The sequence below is a fragment of the Gorilla gorilla genome, chromosome 2 (assembly GCF_029281585.2).
Source record: "Gorilla gorilla gorilla isolate KB3781 chromosome 2, NHGRI_mGorGor1-v2.1_pri, whole genome shotgun sequence".
Taxonomy (NCBI): domain Eukaryota; kingdom Metazoa; phylum Chordata; class Mammalia; order Primates; family Hominidae; genus Gorilla; species Gorilla gorilla.
Window position 1 is genome coordinate 160,955,869 of NC_086017.1, and position 12,127 is coordinate 160,967,995.

Below are 12,127 nucleotides of genomic sequence, written 5' to 3' on the forward strand. Positions count from 1 at the left end.
GCATATGATTGGTATTGTCAAAGTTTATATAGCATAGTATATCAACAACAACAAAACAGTAATGTAGCTAATATTGATTGGTTAATATGAGCCAAATACAATTCTAAGTGCTTTATAATATCTCAGGTGGTTCTTACAGTCATTGATGTGGTGGATAGTAAATTGTTTCTTTTTTATTTTTTTTTGGGGACAGGGTCTTGCTCTGTTGCCCAGGCTGGAGCAATTATGGCTCACTGCACCCTCGACCTCCCGTGCTCAAGGGATCCTCCTATCTTAGCCCGACAAGTAGCTGGGACTACAGTCATAAACCCCTATGCCTGGCTAATTAAATTTTTTTTTTTTTTTTGTAGAGACAAGGTCTCATTATGTTGCTCAGTCTGGTATGAAACTTTAGGGTTCAAGTCATCCACCTGCTTCAGCCTTCCAAAATGCTGGGATTACAGGTGTGATACATCATGCCTGTCTTATCCCCATTTTCTAAGTGGGAAGTGGAATTAAGGCATCACAGATACATAACTTGTGAGTTCACACAAGTAGCTGGTGGAGTAGCTGGAATTTGAACACAGGTATTCTGACTACAGAACGTCTGTCTCTTTTGTGTCTTATTTCATTAAAAAATATGGAATCCTGTGGGGCTATTGTGGATTCTTACTTGCTGGTGACCTTGGGGAAGCTCCTCCTCAATTTCCTTAACTCCTTCCTTACTTGTTTTTGTGGGGATTCAGATAATTTGTGAAGCAATCAGATGGAGTATATGTTTAGTAAATTATATGCCTTAGCCTTTTTTTTTTTTTTCATTGAGGATGAGGTCATTTGAAAGATTGTTAGCAGTTGAAGGAGGGTGGAAAAAAAAAAGTTCCACATAAGGACACTGCCCAAGCAAAGGTATAGAGATAGGAAAAGCAGAATACATTTGGTAAGGATATATGTTTAAGGACCAGATTGGTAAAGATAGATGGATACAGATTATGGAGATTCTTAAATGTCTGACTAAAGATTTTATATATGATTTTTAGTTAAGAAGAAACTCTCTTTATGGGTAATAATTTGTGAACAGGTCCAATGGAAGAGTGGAAGCCTAGAAGTAGGAATACCATGCAATTTAATTATAGTAGTTGAGGCAAGAAGTGATGATCGTAGTGAAGGTATAGATTTGAAAGATGTTGACATTATAATGACATTGACACTGGGAACTGACCAGAGTATAGGCCTAGGACAAATTTTTGGGAGGATAGTGATGTTATTAACAGAGATAAGGATATTATCATGAAGAACAGGTTTTGGTGGAAGGAGATTTAGGAGGAGAGAGGATGATAGGGAGTTTACTTTTGGAGCTGAGGAGTTGTTCAGACATTTGGAAATGTAGAATGAAAACTGGAAGCTCTGTGTATTCTATGAAAAGGGAAGAGAACAAATGCTTACATTCTAAGGAAATGACCTAAAAGTAACCACTCCTCTGTGGGTCAGAGTTTCACAAGAGGGATGTGACTCCTTAAATTACTCACAAGTACAGATTTCTCAATGAAGATGCACCCATTATTTTTCCCTTTAGTGTATTTTGATTCGTGTCCTGGGAGATCAGGAGGTAAGGTAGTGGGGAGGAAAAACTTTTAGACCTAGCAAGGCTTCCATTTATTCAAAAAATAGCTAGTAAATTGGAGGCTAGGGATTCTCACCGTAAGAATTTTGAGAGTCTGATTTTTGTGTGGTGCCAGGCATTTATAAACATATGTTGAATGTTGCATTGTTGAACATTTGAACATCTCCAGACTTGTTATTTTTATTATTCTGTCTTTGTTACCTTGAATTGGTTAATAGCAAAACCTTTAGAATCAGAGACTCTGTGTGCTTGTTATGGGGGGCAACAATGAAAGTCAGGGTGCAGCTGATGAGATTGTATTTTACTTATAGCCAGGATTGTGGAAGAAGAGACTCAGAGGATAAGAGGGTTACCATTTTTTCCATTCTGTAAAACCATGTTGATGACAATACCAATTCTGAGAGTTGTTTTGAAATACTGAGTTAATATATGAAAAGGGTCTGGTACATGATAGATAGTAATTGAGATGTTTTTGTTACCAGTATTATTATCTTCACAAGTGGGGGGCAAACACAGAGATCCCAGAACCTATTATAAGAAAAAAAGGAAAACATCTGGAGACCCTTTGTACTTGAAAAAGGGCTCAGGACTAAGTCATAGAAGGACTGTAGGTTTCCTTTCTTGGAAGGTTTTCTAGGGTTTGGTACAATTGGGTAGAGCATGATGTTGAATTAAGTAGTAAAATATATCCATCTCAACTATTTTCAGTTTCCTGTCAAGTTCTCAGTAAACCAACAGAAAAATGTTGTTGAGCATGAGAAGAAGGTTTACATATCTTGTCATACCATTTTTGGAAACATTACTTGGATCCTACTACTTAGGGGTTTTTCTGTAGCATTTATTCACTCAAATATTTGTTGAGTACCTTCTATGTCAGGCACTGTTCTAAAGAGAAAAATCCTTGCCTGCATGGAGCTTATCTGCTAATGGGAGAAATAAGGTGCATTTTCATAATAGACGGTAATTAGATTTTTCTCGTACTATGTATTTGTACCTATTTAAGCAGATGGTAATAATGAATACTATACCAGATTGTAACTAATTTTGCAGAGCATTTGAAGGAAGGGACCATGTCTTTCTTATTCGCATTTGTCTCTCCCTTTTCCCCTTCCTCCCAGTGGAATGGCTTAGATGTGTTTAATGCTTAACAAACGTAGGTACTCATCAAATGTTTATTACCGGGAGAAGGTGTTAAGGCAGAGGCTAGATCTTGAAGATTAAAGGAGTCAGTTAAATGTGGCATGTATTAAGGACCCACGTACCCCCTAGATTGAGGGTGAGAAGAAGAGAATCCGGCTGGGCGTGGTGGCTCATGTCTGTAATCCCAGCACTTTGGGAGGCTGAGGTGGGCAGATCACTTGAGGCCAGAGTTCGAGGCCAGCCTGGGCAACATGGTAAAACCCCATTTGTACTAAAATACAGAAATTAGCCAGATGTGTTGGTGTGCTCATGTAATCCCAGTTACTTGAGAGGCTGAGGCAGGAGAATTGCTTGTACTTGGGAGGCGGAGGTTGCAGTGAGCCAAGATCGTGGCACTGTACTCCAGCCTGGGTGACAGAGCGCGACTCTGTCTCAAAAAAATAAAGTAAGATAAAAATAAAAATAAAAAGAGAATCCCCTGGCTTATCTATGAGGTTGGGATAGGAATAAAGTTATATTGTAGCTGAAAGCATCAACATTATGGGAGTCTGGGTGTCACCCAACATTCCCACTAATTAGCTGGTGACTTTGCATAAATATCTTAACCTCTCAGTTCATTTCCTCACCTGTAAATGAAGTAGTTGGAATTGTCCAGTTAAAATCTGTTTTTACGACTTCTTGTAAAATATCTCTTGCACTAATGTTTCACTTCACTAACGTAGATAATATAGAGCCAAGCATGAGCTTCCATTGAATAAGCATCAAGCTAAATATATACTCTTAGTTAATAAACTAATGTTTAAGAAAAGATGTCTACAAAATTTGTCGATGCTATTTACCGGTAAGATTACATTGTAATTTTTTAAAATAGAGCAAAATATTACCTAATATATAGTTTCCCCCTTTGCCATTATGTAAAGGAAAAATAAGCCATAGTATTTTAGACCTTAATAATGGATCATAATAGTTACTCACTTTCATACTTTAATTTATACAACAGTCACTTGCCTCTGATATTGTGCTAGATGCTAGGTATTGTATACAGAATTAGAAAATGTATAGCTCCTAACTTTAAGGAGCTTAAGGAATAATGGGAGTGACAGACCATTTAGTTGTGTTGCATTTTGGTGGCATAGATAAGCATATAATGAGAGTCTGGGAGAAGAGAAAGTGTTCATGGTTACAGAGAAAAAAGACTGGAGGAATGGCAAGGGAGTAAGCTAAATATACAGAGACGAGCCAGTTTATGAAGAACTTTGTGCTAAACCACAGTTTAGTTCTGAACTGTATTCTGAAAACTGCTTAATCTGTTAAGGAATTTTATGCAGGCAGTAACATAATCAGGCATTTTTATATCTACCTTTATATTCCTCTTAAGAGAAGGTGTTCTCTGAGGAAGGTATTTGTTATTTCTAGTTGTTTCAATGATGTAGATCTTCCTGAGGAAATCAGTCTTTTTAACTTTGAAATAAAGTCTGAGGAACATTGTCAATTTTGTGATTATAGAGTTAATAATTATTAAATATTAATAATTATGAAATACTCAGACATTAAAACATTTAAATGTTTATTGCCACATTAATGTAAACTGAAAAGAAAACTGAAATTTTGGGATGTTTTGCGCTTTGATGTAAGAGAGCTCTTGGTCAGCTACAAGAATTTGGCTTAGAATCATTTTTAAGGAGTTAGAAATACGTTGACCTTGAATTGATTGATAGTGAATGTAGTTCAGGCTCAGTTTCTTTCTTTCTTTTTTTTTGTTTTTTTAAAGAGACCGTCTTTTTCTGTCACCTGGATTGGTCTCAAACTCCTGGCCCCAAGCAATCCTCCCTCCTCAGCTTCCCAAAGTGCTGGGATTACAGGCGTGAGTCACCACTCCCTGCCCGGGCTCTGTTTCTAATGATAGAAATATCCAGGTAAACTTTATAGAGGGAATGAATTTCCGCTGGGAAATAATCCTAGTGAGGAGCTGGTGATAAATGAATATTTCTGAATGAAGTCATGAGGGAGAAACATCTACTTTATTTAGATGTGAAACACCTCATTAAATGTTGAAGAATACTTTATTTGCATACTTACTATGCTTGTCATTTACTCTTTTGACCCTCAAAGAGGAAGAGCTGCTTATAATTTCCACATTTATCCAACATGGATTATAAATGTTAATTGCTTTTTTGGAAAAAAAATTGAGGTAAAAATTCACGTAATTAACCATTTTAAAGCAATAGTTCAGTGGCATTTAGTACCTTTGCAGTGTTGTGCAACCATCACTTCTGTCTAGTTTCAAAACATTTTTATCACTTTAAAGTAAAATCTCATACCTATTAAGCAGTCTTTCCCTGATGCCCCTAGCTCATGGCAACCAAATCTGTTTTCTGTTTTTATGGATTTACTTATTCTGGATATTTTATATAAATTGAATTTTCAATATTTGAGTTTTTATCCCTGGCTTCTTTCACTTAGCAAAATGTTTTCAAGGTTTACCCACATGTAGCATATATCAGTACTTCTTTCCTTTTCATAGCAGAAGAATATTCCTTTCCATGTATATATATCAGTTTGTTTATCCATTTATCCATCGATGGATATTTGGGTTGTTTCCATCTTTTAGTTATTATGAATATGTTGCTGTGAATATTTGTGCCCAAGGATTTATTTGAGAACCTGTTTTCACTTTTTCGAGTATATACCAAGAATGGAATGCTGGGTCTTATGGTAATTTTGTTTAGCTTTTTGAGGACCTGCCAAACTGCTTTCCACAGTAGCTAAACCATTTTACATTCCCACTGGCAATGTGTGAGGGTTCCAATTTCCCTACATCCTTGCCTACACTTATTTTCTGTTTTTAAGAAATTATAATTGCCATCCTTATGGGTATGAAGGGGTATCTCACTGTGGTTTTGATTTGCGTTTCCCAGATAACTAATGATTTTAAGCATCTTTTCATGTGCTTGTTGGCCATGTGTGTATCTGCTTTAGAGAAATGTCTATTCAAGTTCTTTGCCCTTTTAAAAAACTGCATTGTTTGTGTTTTTGTATTGAGTTGTGTTTTTATATACTCCAGATACTAGACTGTTCATTATCAAATATATAATGTGCAAATGTTTTCTTCCATTCTGTGGATTTTTTTTTCAATTTTTTGATAATGTCCTTTGATAGATAAATGTTTTGAATTTTGATGAAGTCCATTTTATTTATTTGACCCATGCTTTTGGTGTCATATCAAGAATCCATTTCCAAATCCCAGGCCATGAAGATTTACCCTATGTTTTCTTCCAAGAGTTTTATAATTTTACTCCTTATATTTAGGTCACTGATTCATTTTGTGTTAATTGTTGTATATGGTATAAATTCCAACTTCATTGTCTTGCATGTGAATAGTTGTCCCAGCACCACTTGTTGAAGACACTCTTCTTTTGCCATTGAATGGTCTTTGGCATCTTTAAAATCAATTGGCTATAGATGTATCAGTTTATTTTTGGATGCTCAATTCTACTCCTTTGGTCTATATATCTATCACTATGCCAGTGCCATGTTGTTTTGATTACTGTAGCTTTGTGGTAAGGTTTTGAAATTGGGAAATGTGAGTTCTCCAGCTTTGTTCTTCTTTTTAAAAATTGTTTGGCCTGTTTAGGGCCCCTTGCAATTCCATATGAATTTGAGAATCAGCTTTTCCATTTCTGCATAAAAGGCCATAGAAATTTTGATAGGTAATATATTGAATCCGTAGATTGCTTTGGGTAGTATTGCCATCTTAATAATGTTAAGTCTTTGAGTACCTGGATGTGTGTTTGATATCCTTCAGCATTGTTTTTGTGTTTTATAGTTTTCGGTGTACAAGTCTCTCACCTCCTTTGTTATATTTATTCCTGGGTATTGTATTCATTTGGATACTATTATACATGGAAGTTTTTCTTAATTTAATTTTTGGATAGTTCATTGCTGGTATGTAGAAACACAATGGATTTTGTGTGTAACATTTATTGCCTTTAACAGTCATTTACTTTCTTTTTTCCATGTGCAAGCTGAATCACGTGGGTAAATAAGAAAGTGGAAAGTGGAACACTAAAGAACTTGATCTGTAAGATGTCTGATTTCCCTGAATGTGAAAACTATGAAATATGTTTTTAGCATAGTGTTGAACTATTATCTTACTATACTTGGGCTATTCCATTTCTGGTATCACGTTACATATATTTGGTCATTATTAAAGAAGGTAGATCATTTCATTTTCTTTAGGTTTGGAGAGAAGTGTCAATACGTAATTCATTTTCAAAGTTACAATTATTTTGCAACTTAATTTTGATGTTACACAGAAAGCCTCAGGGATAAACCATATTTATCGCAGAGTCTGGTACAGAGATCCATGAATAATAAAGATAAAATTAGAACAGAAGCTAATTTGAATATGTAAATTACCATTAATATACATTAGTTTTTCTGTTTTTTCTTGAAGTTTTCAAATAGCCTTAAAATTTCATTATGAATAGAAATGTGAACAATTTCAACCTCATAAGTAATTAAAGAAATGCAAATTTATGCAATACTTGGATGATTTGGGAAGGGCAGTATTTCATGACACAGACTTTTAATTGAATCCTAGCTTCACTATTTAAGAGGTAAGTATTACTGGGCAAGTAACTGAACACTTAAAACACTTAAAAATAAGAGGAAATATTTATAAAGTGCTTGCTGTGTGTTAGGCACTGTTTTAAGCACTTTATGCTGTTGATCTAAGTTTTTATCCCTATATTTATGGAAAGACAGTGGAACCTACTATAGAGTTGTGAGGATTAAAATAAATAATGTATATTAAGGACTTAGCCAGATATGTAGTAAGCATTTGATAAATATTAGCTATTTTTGTCATTTATAATTTCACCTAACACCAACAAAAGACCAAAAAAGGAGAATCGATACAATGAAATGCACATTTATTTGGAAATATAAATAGGAATGTTCTTTTCTGGAAAGCAATTGGGCAATATGTATGAAGTCTTAAAATGTTTCTTTGGTGTAGTGATTCCATGTCAAGGAATCTATCCCAAGAAGATAATCAGAAGTATGGAAAGATTTGTATTCGTTGGAAAATTATTTGTAATAGTAAGAGTTCAATTCAATGTTGTACAGCAAGAAAATAGACAAAGTCGTGTGTCAGCCATATAAAGCAGTACAAAGTAGCAGTTAACATAGTGGTTATGAAGAGTTTGAACAACAAGGGAAAATCTTTGTTATAATTTCAAGTAAAAAAGCATACAAATCATAATACAATATGATACAAGTGATTACTTTGAACTTTGGAAGACATTATATTATTAAAATAAAATAACATGTTAAATTTTTGAAGTAGCTACGGAGTTAAAGTTGTAAAAACAGTACAAAGACCTTTATGTTTTTTGTTATTTGAGAGAAAGTTGTTTCTCTGATGCTGTATATTCCTATAAACAACAATATTCTCTTCAAAGAAATGGCTGATTTCAGGGCTGGGGCAGGAAAAGTACAAGACAGGACTGGAAAATCTTGTGCCAGAAAACAAGGAGGTGCTCAAGAATGTTGGGAACATATCAAAAAGACACAAAAGCTAGCTTGAATAAGCCTCCACTGGCCAAACAATTGGACATCAAAATGATAATACAATAGCAGATTATAACCCATTGAATAAAACAGTAATCTGTGATTCCACACTGATATAAATAAGTAAATGAATAAATTAGAATGTTGCCAAGAAATGTGATAATTACCATGGTAGGCAGAATAATGACTGCCCAAAGATGTCCATATCATAATACTTGGAGTCTGTGAATATGTTACCTTGTATGAGAAAAGGAACTTTGCAGATGTGATTAAGGACCTCGGGTTGGGAAGATTATCTGTGTGGGCCCAGTGTAATCACAAGTGTCCTTAAAAATGGAAGAGGGAGGCAGAAGAGGAGTTTGGAATAATGTGCTATAAGAAGGAATTAATCTGCCATTGCTGGCTTTGAAGATGGAAGAAGAGGCTACAAGCCAAGGATGTTGGCAGCCTCTAGAAGCTGATAGGTATAACAATCAAATTGTTGTATAATGTAAAACATTTTCATTTAAAAACATAGATGAATAATATCCTAGACTAGAAAAAATATATGTTTTTTTTTTGTGAAAGGAAATGACCTCTGTCCTAGTTTTCCTTTGGGGCTTTTTTTTTTTTTTTTAAAGATATACACACAAATATAGTTAGGTAGATTGATAAACAGACACATACAGGATTATATGAGTATGTTTAGTTAATGTCCATTTGTAAGTATGTCTGTATCAAAAAGCTCCAAAAGAACTAGGTCAGAGGTCATCCTCTTTTTTTTTTTTTTAATTTAACTTATTTTAAGTTCAGGAGTACATGTGCAGATTTGTTATATAGGTTAACTTGTGTCATGGGAGTTTGCTGGCTAGATTATTTCATCACCCACATATTAAGCCTAGTACCTGTTAGCTATTTTTCCTGATTTTTTTTTTTTTTTTTAAGATACAAAGTCTTTCCGTGTTGCTCAGGCTGGAGTGCACTGGCGATCATAGCTCACTGCAGCCTCAAATCCTGGGCTCAAGCAATCCTTCTGCCTTAGCCTTCTCAGTAGCTGGGACTATAGGTGCATGCCACCACACCTGGCTAATTTTTGTATTTTTTGTAGAGACAGAGTCTAGCTATGTTGCGCAGGCTCCAGCAACTCTTTTTTTTTTTTTTTTTTTTAAGGCTTAGTCTTGCTCTGTTGCCCAGGCTGGAGTGCAGTGGCACATTCTCTGCTAACTGTAACCTCTGCCTCCCGGGCTCAAGTGATTCAGCCTCCTAAGTAGCCAGGATTACAGGCACCACCACGCCTGGCTAATTTTGGTATTTTTAGTAGAGACAGGGTTTCACCATGTTGTCCAGGCTGGTCTCAAACTCCTGACCTCAGGTGATCCGCCTACCTGGGCCTCCAGGTAGTGTTGGGATTACAGGTATGAGTTGGGATTACAGGTAGTGTTGGGATTACAGGTATGAGCCACCATGCCCCGCCTCCAGCAACCCTCTTGACGCAGATGTTGTACATTCCAGGCCTGGTGCCTGCAGCTGTGCCCTGACTGCCTCTGCACACCTACCCATCAGCACCCCAGTGGGCTGTTTATTGTTTGCCGGGCAACCTTGGACCAGCTCTGGTCTGGTCAACCCAGTGAGATTCTCTGTTACCTGGTGTGCTGCAACCACACCTGCTCCAGTGAAAACTGAATTTCAGCCTCAGGCTCTCTTCCAAGTTTGTCCCTTTGTAATGTCTCCCTCAGTGTTACTCTCTTATAGTTTAATAATTCCTTTTCTCTAAAAAATTAAAAACAGCTTTACTGACTTATAGTTCACATACAATAAACTACATAAAAGTGTATACTTTGATAAGTTCTGATATATTTATATAATCATGAAACCACCTATATAATGAAGTTAATGAACATATTCATCACTCCTAGAAGTTTCCTGATGCCCTTTTGGAATCCCTGTCTCCTACCCCTCCCTACCCCTCTTTGTATCTTTATATTTACTGTCCTATCATAGCTTAATAATCATTTATATTGAATACCTTTTGTTTAACTTACTGAATAGTTTCTCCTGTTTGAATCTCTACTGGTACACAATTGGTGTCTGGAGTGGCTCCAGCAGATAGATCTGAAATTCTGAGATTTTGACATTTGGGTGGTTATGCCTTTGGGCCTGAGCACAGTGCTGAGCTCCTTGTCAGAGGGAAATGGAATGCTGGTAATCCATGGCATCACAATTAATTAAGCTATCACCTGTGGTTGATTATAATGTGTTGCTAATGAATGCAGATGCCTCAGAGCCCAAGTGGCTGCTACATCTGACCTTTATGGCAATAATAACTGTAAGGACTATAGTGTAGGATAGAGTCTTTTGAGTATAATTAAAGGCTTACAGACAGAAAATGACTGCTCAGATTTGTTAACTCTGCTCAAGATCTGCCCTTTCTCTTTTTTGATTATATATTTTACTTCAAATCATTTCATCTCCTCCAAATTGTGAATAAAGTTGTGAATTAAAAGACTTGTTGCTTGCTCATTTAAGAAATATTTTGCTGTGTAAAAGTAATGCACACTTAGAAAACTTGAGCAAGTAGAACAGATTTCTCTTAATATTTTCGTGTATTTTCTTCTAGTCTCCTGTATATATTATGCAAAATGAAATAGTCTAGGGAGTTTTCGTTTTTTATTATGAAACATGCAGATAAATATAAAGAAGAATAAAAACCACAGAGTCCCACCATCCAGAGCTTACATGATTCAGCAAATTAATTTATTATTTCATAGTATTTATGTTTCGTTTTGAGATAGGGTCTTGCTCTGTCACCCAGGCTGGAGTGCAGAGGTACGATCTTGTCTCACTGCAACTTCTGCTTCCTGGGCTCAAACGATCCTCATGCCTCAGCCTCCTGAGTAGCTGGGACTACTTGTGCATGCCACTATGCCTAGCTAATTTTTGTATTTTTTGTAGAGACAGAGTTTTGCCATCTTGGCCAGGGTGGTCTTGAACTCCTGGGCTCAAGCAGTCCACCTACCTTAGCTTCCCAGAGTGCTGGGATTACAGGCATTAGCCACCATGCCTAGCCATATTTATATATTTTTAAATATTAACGTACAGTTGGCCCTCTGTATCCACGGCTCTGTATCTGTGGATTCAACCAGTATTCAAAATATTCAGGAAAAAAAATGGATGGTTGCATCTGTACTGAACATGTTAAACAATATGGTATAACAACTATTTACATAGCATTTACACTGTATTCAGTATTACAACTAATCTAGAGATGATTTAAAGTATATAGAAGGAGGTGCGTACGTTATATGCAAATAGTATACCATCTGTGGTAAGGAACTTGACCATCCATAGATTTTAGTATGAGCGGGCAGTCCTGGCACCAGTCTCTCACAGGTACCGAGGATGACTGTATATATAAACTATATATAAACTTTTAACATTTTTAATGTTACAGTCTTAAATTTTTTTTTGAGCATAGAGGCTCTGCAGAAGATATCAAGAGAGGCTATGTAGGCATTCAGTCTATAAATATTAATATTAAACACCTAATATATTATAGGCACTCTTTAGGTACTTGTGATACATCCATAAAATAAAGATTCCTGTCTTTGAGGAGCATATATTTTTGTGGCAAAGCTGAACACTAAACAATAAACATAACAAGTATTATAGTGTGATAGAAAGTCATATTATAATTAAAAAAGGAAAGATGATTATAAGAAGAGTGAGGCATGATAGGTGCATAGGCAGGCTGCAAACACTTGTCAAGGGAGAGTGTGGTGTCCAGAAAAGACCAAGAACAGGGCTGTGGGTGATGTTTTAAATAAACAGTTGTTA

General features: G+C 35.9%; 1 protein-coding gene across 4 annotated transcripts in view; it reads left to right on the top strand.

The window, feature by feature from the left end:
• Positions 1 to 12,127, top strand: part of RNF13 (ring finger protein 13) — a 214,982-nt gene that overhangs the window by 63,804 nt on the left and 139,051 nt on the right. The window lies entirely within an intron of this gene.